Source organism: Eublepharis macularius, chromosome 12 (assembly GCF_028583425.1).
Source record: "Eublepharis macularius isolate TG4126 chromosome 12, MPM_Emac_v1.0, whole genome shotgun sequence".
Lineage (NCBI taxonomy): Eukaryota > Metazoa > Chordata > Lepidosauria > Squamata > Eublepharidae > Eublepharis > Eublepharis macularius.
The window spans coordinates 74,354,102-74,367,974 of NC_072801.1; the positions used below are offsets into that span (position 1 = coordinate 74,354,102).

Genomic DNA, 13,873 nt, shown 5'->3' on the forward strand with positions numbered 1-13,873 from the left:
CCATGGTAAGTAGACCTGGGCTCTGTAGGTCCGGCATGCAAGCCACATTACACGCAGCCCGCTCCTCCTCCCCCGTGATGGGGAAGATCCTTGTGAGGTGGAACACAGGCAAGCCTGTCCTGCCCCATGAAGTCTTGCCCTGATTGGGGCTGGGGAATGCGGACCCGACCGCTTTGCCAAAAGTAGACCTGGCCTTCAGATGTGCGGAGGCCAGGTCTACTCGCCCAGGCCCTTCTGAGGCCCAGCTCTTCGCTGGGATGGAGCCTGCGCCAGTGAGTCGTCGGATAGACGCTAAGGGAATTATGTTATATGATGTGAATCTCTCAATCTTTTTGGCCATACCAAAGTGGCCATGCATAGAACTCAGTGTCCACATATTTAATTGTGTTTTGGTGCAGGATTCTCTTTCTTATGACTGAAGTTGGGTCAGGACTCTGGATTTTGAACAAAGAACTTTTCTTGGCCAGTGAAAGAGATTTGTCCTTATGAGTGACAAGAAACAGTGTTTTTCGTTCTGTCTATATTTAAGTATAATAGTTCACAATGTTGGCTTGCCCACAGTTATACCATTTGCAAAGTGTTTCCCCCTTTGCTCTACCCTCACTATCCACCCCCATGTTAACTCCACAGTTGAAATATAGACTAACCAACTGAACAACAAATCTACCATAAAATTTAATAAATTTAGGAGTAGCATAGGAGAGCACAGTTGTTTTGAGAGCAATTTCAGATGTGAACAGCCCCACATTTTCTCAAGAGGCAGCAAGGAATTCTACCCCCAATACAAGTCTGATTGATTGATTTACATCTTCATGTCAGGTTAAAGCACAAACTACCATTGGCATGATCGAATTTTGCTAGGGTCTCTGCTTGGGCCTGCTAAAAAGCCTTCTTTTCCTTCCATGTGGTGTATAAAAATAGGAAGAAAGATAAAAATGAGATGTCTACTTAACATCATGGAGGCTGAAAAACATGTATGGAAATGTCAATCAATATTGTTGGCAACAAGAGTGGGGCCAAATCAGATCTTATAATATTTTAGTTGTTATACTCACCTGGCAAAGAACAGGATCAAAGATATATCTCAGAGATCACAATTTTCAGATGCTTTAATAATTTGTGAGTAAAGTAAGACATTGAACTAGTAATGATGGTAACAGCCTTGGTAACACAGCATTGGCAAAAGCAAAAAAAATTACTAAAAATATAGGGATCTAAATAAGAGATTGATAGTATTGGGTTGGCTAAAGTTAACTTTTTATTAAGGTTTCAAGAGGGAAGAGGTCTAGGCCAGGCATTAGAGATGACACAAACCAAAATATGAACCAAAATTCAGTACGAACCAGGGCGGTTTGTGGTTCACAAACCAGTGGTTCGTCAGAGCCCAATTTTGACAAATCACCACAAACTTTAGGCTGTTTCATTTGGTTCATTTTTTTGGTTCGTCACTGCAGACAGCCTGGCACTGATCAATCACTTTCCTAGGCAATGGGATGGACTTTCTGTAGACCTTTTGCTGACCTGGAAGTGTCCTTCTGTTGACCTGGAAGTGACCTTCTACTCAAAAGTGACAATTTGCTGACCTGGATGTGACATTTTCATGAATCAAATGAACTGGTTCACGAACTGGGGCAGGTTTGTGAAAAGTTCATGGTTTGTGGTTTGTGAAATGTGATGATTTTCCAGTTCATGCCCATCTCTACCAGGCATTCATATAATGGAGAACTTCTACCAATACACAAATGAGACTATGAGAATAAGCCCTTGCCTTGGAGAGAGTTATAGAAATAGGTTAGAAGAGATGGATAGAGAACAGTTGTAGAATAGTAAGAATTTTCAAGTTTAGTATCGTGCAATTATTTTGCAAACAAATAATTGAGGGCTGGAATATATAGCATCATCTTGTGATGTGTCATATGATTAGATTATAAATGTGAAAATGTTCTCTCTTGGTAAAAGTGTTATTTGATAATAAGGGTTTTTTAAAGAAACTTTAGAATAAATAAAGGAAATAATGAATTAAATAACTCTTTAGGAGTAATGAGGAGAAAGAGACAAGTTCCTCTATATTTTAGTACCTGAGCTCAACAAGATCTTTCAGAGTAGAAAATTACCCACTTCAGAGATGGGAAAGCAACCACAAACTGTTTTCATATGAAAAATGGGTCAAAGTCAGAGAAGTACACTCCATGTAGATTGCCTGGGGAAAATTAATACAAATCTTCATGTATTTTAATTCATCACTTGTGCAAGGAAGTTGAAAAATGTACTTGTGGGGAAAGCAAATTTATCCCTACCTGTACTCACTGCATTGAGATCATTGTTGTATGTAGGGGTGAGCAAATAATGGAAGAATATCCATAACCATGCAATCACACATTTTATTCTACATTTGTAGTCCAGTGACGTTATTGCATCCTGGTTCTGCTTAGTTCATGTAAATGAAATGCAACAGCATGATACAAGAAATAGACCACATTTCCCACCCTCATGCCCTTGACAGTAGAACCTTACATAATTTAGGTTTTCCTTTTTGTTAGTAGATCCCTGTTATTCAACTCAGGCCTCAGAAAAATAATGTACAATTTTGGAAAGAAGATGCAAGCTAATAATCCAGCGCTAGAGGACAAGATAGAGAAGATCTCCACCGCCACTGTGTATTTCCCTTTGGTGCTCAGGTAGGTTGGAACAAAACACAACCAAACACTGCAAAAGATCAGCATGCTGAAGGTGATGTGCTTGGATTCATTAAAAGTGTCTGGCAACTTCCTGGCTTGAAAAGCCACAGTCAAGCTGATGAGGGAGAGAAGTCCCAAGTAGCCAAGGACAATATAAAACATAACGGCAGACCCTTCACTGCATTCTGCTACGATCTCTTCAGACAATGTCTGTGTGTCGAAATTTGGGAAAGGAGGAGAGTTTCCAAGCCAGGCTGTACAAATGGCTGCTTGAATAAAGGAACCACAAAGGACAATGGATTTGGTCAGTTTTTTCCCCATCCATTTCCTTATGCTGGAACCTGGTTGAGTGGCCATGAAAGCTACAACCACGGTGATGGTCTTGGCCAACACACAAGAAATAGCTACTGAGAAAATGATGCCAAAAGCAGATTGTCGGAGGAAGCAGGTCGCTTTGCTTGGCTTCCCGATAAATAGCAAAGCACAGAGGAAGCAGAGCAGAAGACAGGTGAGAAGAGCATAGGTGATATCTCGGTTGTTGGCCTTTACTATAGGTGTATCCTGGTGCTTAATAAAAATTCCCAGCACCACCACAGTGATTAGGGAAAAAGAAACGCCAAGTGAAGCTAAACTGATCCCTAAGGGTTCTTCATAGGACAAAAAAGTGATTGTCTTGGGAAGACATTGATCTTGGTCCTTGCTTGGATGTTGATCTTCTGGGCATTGGATACAGTCCTCCATGTCTGATGGAGGGTGAGAGAGATTAGCCAATAACAATTAATAAGTGATTTAGAATTATTGTGACTGTCTGATTATGCAATTCTGTACACAGCAAAGGTTATTATAGCCCTGCTCGTATGTTACAGGGAAGACATGTACATCCTATCTGTGTATCTGCACATCTGTTTTTTAAGGAACAACCAATACACTTACACTTTAAAAATAAATCTTGCATACTTGCATAAATGTGGGGCTTGGAATAGCACATTCAACTAGATTTGTACTTCTTGTAACTTAAAACTTTACTGTATACACATATGAAGAATGATCAAGCAGGCATCATGTACACAGATTAAACTAGTGTTCATTATTACATGCGAATAGGGTATATATTTCTGTCTGTTACATTGTTTTGTTAATGGTCTGCTATTTTAATGGTAATTAAGTTATTGTGCATATTCTCAACAGTTTTAGCAACAGACTCGCATTACTCCCATCAAGCCATTCATATACCTATCAAGCAACGGTTGATATGCATTGCTGAGATGGATCCTGTGATCTAAGAATTATGGGATCCTGCCCCCCACAGAGCCTTTTCCTACTTTGGGAACATTTCCTGTCAGAGTGGAGGGACTTGTGTGTGCATATAAGTGCTTGAGTTGGGCAGCTAAAGTGGGAAATGGACAAAAGTGTTGTCTTATTTCCCTTCCATGAGTTGAACTTCATTCGCATAAGAGGTTGAAAAGAAATGGTGGTTTGTTTCCTTCCCTCTGCCCACTGCAGCACCCCAGTTCATTTGGCTACTAGTATATACAAGGCCCTCCACCCTGGAAATAAACTTTCCAGGGAATAGAAACGGCTTGTGAGGGGGGAGCAGAGAAGATCTCGTAGCATTAATGACTTCCAGTAGCAGTTCACAGGATCCATTTTAGCAACAACAGTAAACTAGTGACCTGATGAAAACGAGACTCAACACACCCTAGTCATAACCTAGTGACAATAATAAATGTAAGTCACTGAAACCTGTGACAATAATAAACTTGGTCTTGAAGATGCCGGGATAGTTCCTGTTTATTTGTATTTTGGAAATTAAAAAAAATATAACACATTCATTGATTTTCTTCATCTTTTGGAATTTTTAACAGCCTAGTGGATCATGAAGTCATTTTTGAGCAATTTCTGTATCAGCATGCATCTATAATGCTCCATTTGTTGTTCACAATTAGAGATGGGCACAAAACGAAATGCGAACCAAAATTAAGCATGAACCAGGCCGGTTCATGGTTCGTGAACCATGGTTCATCAGATCCCATTTCTGATGAACTGCCATGAACTTTTAGGCTGGTTCATGTTTTGGTTCGTCACTGTAGACAGCCTAGTGCCAATCAATCAGTTTCCTAGGCAACAGGGGATTGACTTCCTGCAGACCTTCTGCTGACCCAGAAGTGAACTTCGGCTGGCCCAGAAGTGACCTTCTGCTGACCCACAAATGATGATTTTCTGACCTGGATGTGACATTTTCATGAACCAAATGAACCAGTTCGTGAACTAGGGGCAGGTTAATGAAAGTTCATGGTTCATGGTTTGTGAAATTTGATGAACCACGAACCACATGGTTCAAGTTTTTTCCAGTTCGTGCCCATCTCTATTCACAATTGAATGGGATGGAGATTGCAGATTTGTTCCACTAACAGTGATACTTACCCCCAGCACATGAAGGCATTCCCTGATGCAAAAGGTTAAATTCTCTTATGACAGGGAAATGCTCACTAAGCCCTTGGCCAGTGCAATGAACCTACATAATTCAGCACAATGTGTGATCTGAAAGCTGTGACAAGCAACAGCTTCTCCATGAAAAATTCTTCAATTCTTCAAACTTTTGACAGCCCATCAAATCTTCTGATTTACTAAGTGGTTCCAAATAAAATCTTATTAGGGAAATTTTAATATCTATTAAGCATGAATAGTGGTAAACCAGTAAACTATATCATGTACCTGTCTGGTTTGAAATCTTCCCTTTGGGGCATGGAACACAATTATAGCAGCAAAATTTCACTCCTTCCTTCTTCTTCTTGTGATAGCCAGGGTGACAGTAGTCATTACATACAGAAAGGGGTAGCATCTAAAAAACGAAAACGAAATGAAATTTTGGAGTTGAGACGTACTGCTTAGATGTCTCTGAAGGCTTCTGCTTTCTACCTGTGAATGTAGCTAAATTTCTAATCTCTTCCAAAGAGATGATATCGAATGCACAGAAGCAAAACACAAGTATTGTATCATTTTTATGGTTATTTAACAGATGCACCCAAATATTCAGGAAGGAAGATAAGACGAAAAGCAAGCAATTGTACTCTTGAAAAGAACATAGTTCAATGTTTTCATGGCCTCTGTGAATGCATGCTGCTTCTCAAGTATATGTGGAAAGTTGCTTGACAAAATAAAATTGCAGCAATCTAGTTAAGAACTCATTTTGCATGTAACCAATAATGTTTGATCAAGATAAACTTCCTGGTGACCAGTACTCTCAGCATTCATGAGTTAGTGCAGAAGAAATCAGAGACCATTTTACTATTTACTAGCATAAAAGCCCATTATGGGCAGCAGGCGGGCTTGTCATTCCTGCCATCACTGTCCCCAATGGGGGCTGGGGAGGGCTGGCCAGAGAGCCAGGCATGACTACTGCCACCATGCCTGGTGGCATGGACATCTGGGCTGGGGAGGGTTGGCAGGCAGTTGAGCAGGCTGGGAAGAGCTGGGAGGCAGGCAGGCATGATAGCTGCTGCTCCTGGATTGGGGCTGGAGAGGGCTGGGAGGTGGGCTGGGCATACCCGTTGGCACACAGATTGGGGCTGGTGAGCAATGGCAAGTGGATGGGTTGGCGAGAGCCACTCACCATTCCCACTGTGACCCTGGTTCACTTGGTGCTGGGGAGGGTGGTGAGTGGCTGCCTCCTTCCTTGCTGATCAGCTGGGCAGGGCGGCCAGCTTGCCAACCCCCTTATCCACTGATCAGCTGGGCAGGGCAAAGGCGGTGGGCTCGGCAACCCCCTTGCCTACTGATCAGCTGTGTTGGGAGGCCACGGGCTCAGTGACCCACTTGCCTGCTGCTCAGCTGGGCAGGGTGAAGGTGGTGGGTTCACTGTGGTGGGTTTGCTCTTTGCCCCTTCCCTGCTGATCAGCTGGGCAGGGCAAAGGTGGTGGGCTAACCACAATGGACCCACTCTTAGCCCTTTCTCCATTAATCAGTTGGGCAGGGCGGGCAGCAGGCTCGCGGGGGTAGGCTTGCTCGTCACCTCTTCTCCACTGATCAGCTGGGAGGGTGAAGTCGGCAGCTGCTATGGCTGGCTAGCTCTTCATCCCTTCCCCGGTGATCAGCTGGGGAGGGCAGGTGGTGGACTCGGAAGTCTTGCCCCTTCCTGGCTGGCTGGGGAGGGTGCGACTGCACTTGCACTAAATGTGAGTCATCAGGAACATGGTTAGCCTTTTATATAGTAGGATTCGCTTATGTAAATAAAGTGAGTGAACAGGCAGGTGAAATTTGAATTTTATTCATGTATGTATGTATACATGTATGTATGTATTTGTGTTATATATAGTCTGCCTCTATACAGAATAGTACACCAAAAAACATTCTACTCATACTTGCTGGTCATGGCAGATATTATTTTTTCCCATTCGTTGAGTTACATATGAGGATTAAAAATAAATCTGTACAACTCAACCCAGTGCCTCATTTGAAACAATGGGAATGGCCAAGTAGTAGATAGTTGTAATAATTGAAAAAGGTCATCTTATTCTCCCCAAACCTCTTAAATCATTAAAACACAGGAAAATGGCACCTCCCAAATCAACCACAGAAGAAGAGCATCTTCCACGAACACCCTAGAATCCATACCTGGTTAAAAGTTGCCTGCCACACTAACAGATTTTCATGGATGAGGAACCGTTTCCCTTCCGGAACGCTAGGATCCACCCTTCCGACTTTCACTCTGACGAAGGACTTATTTGGGAACGTGACCAGGTTCATTATATCAAATCCAGTCCCAATTTCCTTATTACCATTGAAGGACACGGTTTCTCCAGCTGAGTTGTTAAATGAAACATCTTGAAAAAATGCATGAAGCTAAATGAAAGAAAGAAAAGTTGTTTCCAGGTGAGGGCACTTAGGTTGCAAGGCCACAAAGCTGAAAACAGAATGATATCTTTGGCTGAGCAGCACAGTTTTGTTTTTTGCTTGGAGAGAAAGGACAACAAGTGAGGGAGGGAATATAGGATGGAAGTTAGGAGGCAAGAAGGTTCAGGACAAGTTCCTAAGGCAGAGTGTTGTCAGGTCTCCTGCTATGGTGGGAGATCTCCCACCAGTAACTTTTTCTTTCTTCCATTGTTCAGATTGGTGGCAGGAGGGAAAAATCTTAGTTGCTAGTGTTACAGATAGCATTAAGTCACTTTCAGCGGAAATCAAAAGTGATATCATGTCACTCTAGAAATCACTGGAAACTTTTTGATTGTACAGAAGCTCTCCTCTACTGGTGGAAGGAAGGTGGCATGATATAGCCCAATCTCGACAGATCTTGGAAGCTAAACAGGGTCAGTGCTTGGATGGAAATTTACCAAGGAAGACTCTTCAAGGAAGGCAATGGCAAACCACCTCTGCTTTTTACTTGCCTTGGAAATCCAAGCAAGGGTCACCATAAATCAAAAGTGACTTGATGGCATTTTATACACAGAGTCACTACTGGGATGAGTGAAGGCAACTGTCTTCACATTTGGTGGACTATTAAAGTCACTTGGAAACCTCATAGTATGCAGTTGTCTTAGAGGGCCATCTCTCTCTGAGCCAGCACTTCAACCCTATCAACTATATGTGTCTCACATTTATTTATTTATTTTTATGTCATTTATAGTCTGTCTTTCTCACTGATACTCAAGGTGGATTACACAGTATGGGTTAGTACAATCAGTATCAAGTACATTTCAATACAGTATCAAGGGCATTTCCATAAACAATACCACAAGTTTTAAAAACAGCATTAGCAAGAATCCAACATAGAATAGAAAAAAATACCGGAAGCAGCCTGTCCCAGGCTGTTTCCAGGCAAATGGGAAGAGTAGACCCATTTCCACTTCAATCTATTTCTCAGCTATAAAGGGTTGCCAGTAGGGGTTGAGAATTTCCTGGAAACTTGGTGGAAGGAGATTGGGGAGGGTTTGGGAAGAAGCGGGGATGGTCATCAGTAGAGTATAACGTCTTAAATTACACACACACACACACACACACACAAGCTGTCAGTTTCTCCAGGGGAACTGTTCTGTGAAGTCTCGAGATCAGTTGCAATTCTGGGAGACTTCCAAGCCCCACTGGAAGGTTGGCAACCTTAGTATTGGGCTTTGGGCCAATTGGGTTCTCTTCCTTTACTTGACCTTGTGGGCCCTCCATGATGTGATGGAGCCACTGAGGGCCAAGCTACACATGACGAATGACACTTGAACGGCAAGTGTATTTCTCCCTGTTCACTTGCCCTCCACTCAATCCACTTGCCATTCAAGTGTCATTCGTCATGTGTAGCTTGGCCCTGAGATAGAGGGGGACACAGTGATGCCCAGTTTCAGGATCACTTTTTCTTCTCAGTCCATCTCACCAATGGCCTCATGACTCTCCCACTGGGTGTATCAATAGACGTTTGACATTTCACATTGAACATGGTAATGCTGCCCATGCATTAAAATATTACCAGAAATCACCTCATAAAAAGGGAAACATTAGGCAAAAAGACTGGAAAGCAATGGATTGGCAGTAACATTATCTGGAAAGCAATGGATTGGCAGTAACGTTATCTGGATTCTGGATAATAAATTTTCTGAGCTGATGGTGCCATTCTCTGAGAAAGGGGCTAGTGTCCAGCCAATGATACATCGAAGGCGTTGTCTTGAGATTCTGAAACACCATTCTTTTTTAAAATTATTTTATAGAAATTTTTATTTGAGAAAAAAGATATGACAATAGAAAGTGCATAAAAAAGCTTATACAAACATTACTTGAAATTCGTTTGAGACATACAGTAATTTATACAAATAACACATTTAAAATTACTTTATAACTTAAATAAGCACTTCATTTAAAACTGAGTTAAATCGATAAAAGTTATAATAAAAAGAATTTTAATAATCAAACATAACTGTGTTTTAAATCTCCTTCCCTCTGCTTATACAAAATTAAACACCATTCCTTGTTGACTCATTTCTGCATACTTTCTCCTAGCAGAATCTGGAAAAGGCAGGTTTTTTTGTGATGCTGAAGGACTGAAAATGCACAGCTTATCCTATCTTCAGCATGTGAAGAAATGTGAATCCCCAAAACTTTGTCAATTAAAAAAAAACCATGAATGCAACAAAACTTTGTCAATTAAATGTGAATCTCCAAAACTTTGTCAATTAAAAAAAAGAACAGAACTCCATTTCCCTGGTAATGAACAGAGGGTATTGGCAATAAACAGCAATAAAATGTTTGTGTTTACTGGATTTGTAGACTGTTCTCCCTGCAAGCAGGCTGAGGGCAGGTAAAAACAATAGTAAAACATACAAGAATGTAAAAATAAGCATACATAAACAGTAATACAAATATAAAATATAAGTGGATAATACACCTGCCAAGGATGGATTTCTTGAAATTCAACATTTTTGCCACCATCTCTTCTACGATTAGGCCTGGATGTGGACATGGCATGCAAAGCATGTGCCACAGCATGGACAGCATTGTAGATACTGTAGCTGTGACCAGTCAGGTGCATTTCAAATACAGATCCAGGAAGACTCTCCAGCTTCTCCTCCCCAGTACATGTGGACTCGATTTCCATTGGCTCCTGAGGATTTGGAAATGTGCAGTCAAAGGCTTGTTCCCAGAAGTCCTTGAGAAAATCATCTCCTGTTGTCCAATTAGGTTTTATCATATGCAGAAATTTTTGGAAGACGGGAACCTTACGGGTGTGGACACTGAAAGAGATGGCACCGTGGAAGATGTTGAAATTCCAGGTCCTTTGAATCCCAGATAATGCAAAATCAACTTGAGCTGTCAAAATCCATACCTTTCTAAACATTATATTGTCTTCATACATTGGATCTCCTAGCAATATTTTATTGTTCAGTGATATCATGGTCAAAGACCCTCCATAGAGAATAAATGCATTTGCTCTGCTGTCTGTGAAAGATTGATGGACATTTGAGACTAAAGCATTAATGTCACCTACGTTGTCCCATTTGCCTTGGTGTGGGATTCTTCCTATGGAGGCCACACAGATTCCCTTTTGAGCAAGCAGTGGCTCCAGGGTCTTCAAGAAATGTAGCCCACTCTCATCATCTCCAGTAAGAAGACCAATCCACGTCCACTGGAAATGAAGAAGCAATTGGACAATCCCTGTATACAGATGGGCTTCATTTGGCACCATGCGATAAAAGGTAGGAAGCTGGGTTGTATCCTTCTCCTCAGGGGCGAAGGAGCCATATGTGAGCTCAAAAAGAAAACACAGGTATTTTAGGGATCAATTCTCAGGTATATTGTACATGTGTGTGTGTGTTTCTGTGTGTGCATGCAATGAAAATTTACTCAAGCTGCAGATTGGCAGAGTGTTAAAGTCCACAACTCTTGTGGCTACTTATTGTCAAGTCATCGTGAAATTTCCTGGAAAATGTAATTGGTAAAATACATACCAAAAATATGTACACAGTATTGTATTGTCTTCCTCTCTTGTTCTATATAAAGTAATTTCTCTTTGCAGTTTGTTCTTTAAACTTCAGAAAAGAATTTATGTTTCTGTCGATCATAACTCTTTCTCTACTGAACCACAGAATAATTACCAAATTTGAGCACCCAGCATTTTTTGTGCATCGTTCCTACCTGTGGGATTTTGTAGAGTCCTAAGATGTCTGCTATAAGGAAGGAGACATCAGCATCAAGTCCCCCAGTGACGGCTATTGCCTTTGTCTCAGTACCACATTTATAATTAGGGGAAAAGCTTTGTGAATGGAAGAGCAGGTCCAGAACGGAACGATAAGTCATTTTGGAATCATAGTAGCTATCATAAATGTTGAACCCGAGAGTGACATTGGGCAAGATCTTCGGATTTTCATTAATCTCATTTACAGCAAATGCTAAGGCCAGAACATGCTGATAGAACTTCATCACCATTCTGTAAAGACAGTTAGGGTGTCATACATATATTGTTTTCTCTTCTCTCTTTATTCCGAGTACATTTACTTATTAATTACAACAAGCTCTTCATGAATATAATAAATTTGCTGTCTAGTCCATGGTAATTTACACCACACTATATTTTTCAGTCTTTGATCGGACATATTTTCAGCCGATCTTACCTCACAGGGTTGTTGAGAGGATAAAATTACTATGCATTGTATCTTGCTTGCTGGTCTATGGCCGTAATAATAAAATTTGATTTTTTTGATAAAATAGAAGAGGGTAGAACCATGTAAGCTATTTTGGATAACCATTGGAGAGGGAGAGAGGGACAGAGGGACAGAAGGACGGAGGAAAGGGAGGGATGGAGGAAGGAAGGATGGGAGGGAGGGACGTAGAAAGGAAGGGCGGCACGGAGGAAGGGAGGGTGGACCGACGGAGGAAGGGAGGGAGAGAGGGAGGGAGATTGATTATTGGATTATTGTGTTTTGATTGTCGACATAGTCTCTTATTCAACCAAATATTTTTTATTATTAATTTACTTACTTACTTGACTTTCTCTCCAACAGGGTCCCAAAGCAGCTTACATCATTCTCCTCTCTTCCTTCTATCTTTACAACTATCCTGCGAGGTAGGTTAGACTAAGAGAGTGTTGAGAATGAATGACTGGCCTGAGATCACTCAGCAAGCTTCCACGATAGAGTGGGGATTTAAACCTGGGTCTCCGAGATCAGTCGGGCACTCACTACATCACACTGACGCTCACAAATTAGGATACTTCTAATGGTAAGCAAATGTCTTGGAACTAAAATTCCTTCAGATCTAAGCAGTATGCAAAGTAGAATTTATTGAAAGAGTTTAAAGAATATACTGAATGAGACACGAAAAGCAATTGTAAGGGAGCAAGGCTGGGGTTGGTATGCAGGTTCTTTCATCTATATATAATTATTAGGGTTTATAACCTGACAGGTGGGAGAAATACTTACTGAGGGACCTCAAAGAAGTCTAGTGAAGAAGGAAGTGCGTTAAAAGAAAATGAATGAAGTTCGTAAACAATCTGGGATGCAATCTCACCAACAAGGAGGTCCCCTGATCGGAACCACTGATGAGGAAGGGGGAGGACTTCGCTCCTAATGCACTTGATGGCATGTTCTTTGGGTATGATGTGAGGCAACAGAAACAACCAAACCACCAAAACAAAAAAGTCTCTCTTCTTTGCCCATTCCCTCCACAGTATAACGGGATCCCTTGAATGGTAGCTGCAAGCTCCGATAGACAAGAGAAACATGTTGAGCTTTCTCTGCCACCTTCTGAGAGCAGAACGGGAGAAATCAAGCGAGCAGAGCCTTGCCAAGTCTTTTCTCCCAGTTGTCAATAGAAAAGGAGGGTTTATCCATGACCACCTTCTGTTTATTGAGTGCTTTCTGGCCTCTGGTCTCTTTCTGGTGCTTTGATCAGAGGAAGAAATTATAGTGAGGTGACTAATTGCAGGGGGAGATAATCACTTTGAGGTGTTTTAATGGCACCGTTAGTAAGCTAATCTTTTTTTTCCCAGAGATGATCGCTAGTCTCCTGTGTTTTATGCCAGGTAAACAAGTAGAATGATGTGAAGATAGCCCTGTCTCTAGAACTAGCAACTAGGGAGTTAAAAATTTTACTCCCTGAAAACTTGTATTTCTACATACTTTTAAAAATGCTTTTCTTTCTGTAATTGAAACTTTGGGGACCTCTTAGTCTTCTAGTCCTCATTGAGGGCAATGCCACCTGGCATCCCCTTGGCCTATTATGAAGGAACTAAACAGTACATTTGAGGGAAAAAACGAAGAAATATTTTTCTTTCAGTAGTAAGGAGCCAGCTTGGTGTAGTGGTTAAGAGCACGGGACTCTAATCTGGAGAGCCGGGTTTGATTCCCCACTAGGGATGTGCGTTTCGGCATTCAGAATGCCGAAAGAATGCCGAAACAAAAGTGTTTCGGCTTCTTTCGGGTATCCCGAAACGTTTCAGGGAATGCCGAAACGTTTCGGCATAGCTGAAAGAAAAAGCCGAAACGTTTCGGGATTCTTTCGGCATTCTTTCGGCATTCGAGAATCGCCATTTTGTTTTTGCTAGCCGTTTGCCTTAGCAAGCGGCTAGCAAAATCCTGCTGGAAGCAAAGGCTTCCTGCAGGCTCTTAGAAGAGGGGAGGGGGGGAGAAGGAGTGAATCACTCACTCCTTCTGTCACCCCCCACCCCTCTTGCAAAGGAGGATAGGGAATCCTGCTTTGCCTTGCAAATGCAAGGTGCAAGC

At 41.7% G+C, this 13,873-nt stretch overlaps 1 pseudogene; it reads right to left on the reverse strand.

Moving 5' to 3' along the window:
- Positions 1 to 216: 216 nt before the first annotated feature.
- LOC129339920 (vomeronasal type-2 receptor 26-like) lies at positions 217 to 11,579 on the reverse strand (annotated as a pseudogene).
- Positions 11,580 to 13,873: the final 2,294 nt, after the last annotated feature.